Source organism: Elephantulus edwardii, unplaced genomic scaffold, assembly GCF_000299155.1.
Source record: "Elephantulus edwardii isolate Elephantulus edwardi_28Jun2011 unplaced genomic scaffold, EleEdw1.0 scaffold00380, whole genome shotgun sequence".
Lineage (NCBI taxonomy): Eukaryota > Metazoa > Chordata > Mammalia > Macroscelidea > Macroscelididae > Elephantulus > Elephantulus edwardii.
Genome location: NW_006400130.1, coordinates 1678332 through 1679900, shown reverse-complemented (window position 1 = coordinate 1679900; position 1569 = coordinate 1678332). Strand labels below are relative to the sequence as shown.

General features: G+C 40.9%; 1 protein-coding gene across 1 annotated transcript in view; it reads right to left on the bottom strand.

Moving 5' to 3' along the window:
• The window catches only part of CNTNAP5 (contactin associated protein-like 5), a gene marked incomplete at its 3' end in the record, with an annotated part of 476754 nt that overhangs the window by 63700 nt on the left and 411485 nt on the right, over positions 1–1569 (bottom strand). The window lies entirely within an intron of this gene.

Sequence of the window (1569 nt, the reverse complement as noted above, 5' to 3'; positions counted from 1 at the left end):
TTCCTACATTCATGGTTCTCACATTCCATGTCCCAATCACCAGTGTCTGCTTACAACTGTTCCTCTTCCTTTGTATTTCCATACTTGAAAACTCATCCTCCTTTGCTGTTTCTATTATCTAAATGCGTTCTGTTGTACATAGGGTTTTCAGAGGCCTGCTATTTCAAAAGAGGATGGCCAATCCTTCTTCCTAGTCTGCCTCAATGTGAATGTTCAGATTTAGAGAAGTATCAGACAGACCAGCAAGTTAAAGGTATATCCGTTCTTGCAGAGTTAACTTTAGTGTCAGTGTTGTCCCTGCCTTTCTCACACGCGTCTTTACCCACTTATTTCCTTGCTCCACCATCCACCAGGATACCCGTTCACTTCTACCTACTCCCTTCACATCTATCTCCCTTTGACCAGCCCTCCATCTAATAACTTATATATGCTTCTGTGATTCCAAACACATCAGCTGATGGTAGTTCCTTATGTTGGGATCAATGTCTCTGAAGTTTAGTCTTAATGTTTTCCGAGCAAAGGTGATGCATCCTATAGAACTGGTGTGTAGATAGGCTTTTCTTGAATGTCGTGAGGTTTTTGCGTCTTCGATTACCTGGGAAGATGGGAGGGGTCTGAGACTGATCTCTAAGGTGCTCAGCTTTCAGCTAGTCTGATGCCTAACCCCTCCTCTGAGCGGCCTGCCGGAACGAATGTCGTGGTTTTTGCGGCCTACTCGAAGATATTAAGAAGTAATGATATATCAGTTTGGAGAAAAAGTACATCTGATTCAGTCCATGGTATCTTCAATTACTTTTTATGCATCTGAAAATTGGATAATGACTAAAAATGACAAAAGAAGGACTGAAGTCTTTGAGTTGTGATGTTTGAGAACACCCATGGACTACCAAAAAAAAAAAAAACCCAAACAAAAAAACCATAACAAACCCAAACATCAAAAAACAAATATGTCATTCACTGTTGCACTTCCTGCCCAGCCCCCCCCCCCCCCCCCCGCCCGTCCCCTCCACCCCAGTTTGCTCCTCTCTTTGAAAAAGTAAAAAAAAATCTTTCTTTGGTATACAATCCCCCCACACCCTTCCCACTGCCCCAGGTGCACTCCATTCTGCACCCTTAATTCTATTCTTAATATGTACTGTTTCTGCTTTGTATTAACTTTGCAGAGTCAGATATTTTAATCTGTTGGGAGTTTCCTACTAGACTGAGTCAGTATTTCTTTTCATCAGTCACTGCTAAAAAGTAGAAATATACCATAAACCCCTTGACTTCAGGATATTTTTAATTTAATCATTAAATTTTATTAATTTTAATGAAGATTTGCAGAGATTTGGGGTTTTCATTCATTTATTGTTGCATATTTTCTCTACCCTCCTCCCTAGTTTGTTCTCCCCACCTTGAAAGTCTGTTTTAATTGTCCATTTGCCACAGTGCTTGTCAAAGCCAGTTCTAATTAATCTCCTTTGTCAGTATGTCCTTTGCCATTCCCTATCACTCCTCCCTGAGAGAGACTTCACCCTGATTCATAAGGAAAAGGGGATGGCATATTCTCTTAGCTACTTCCTGCTGAAA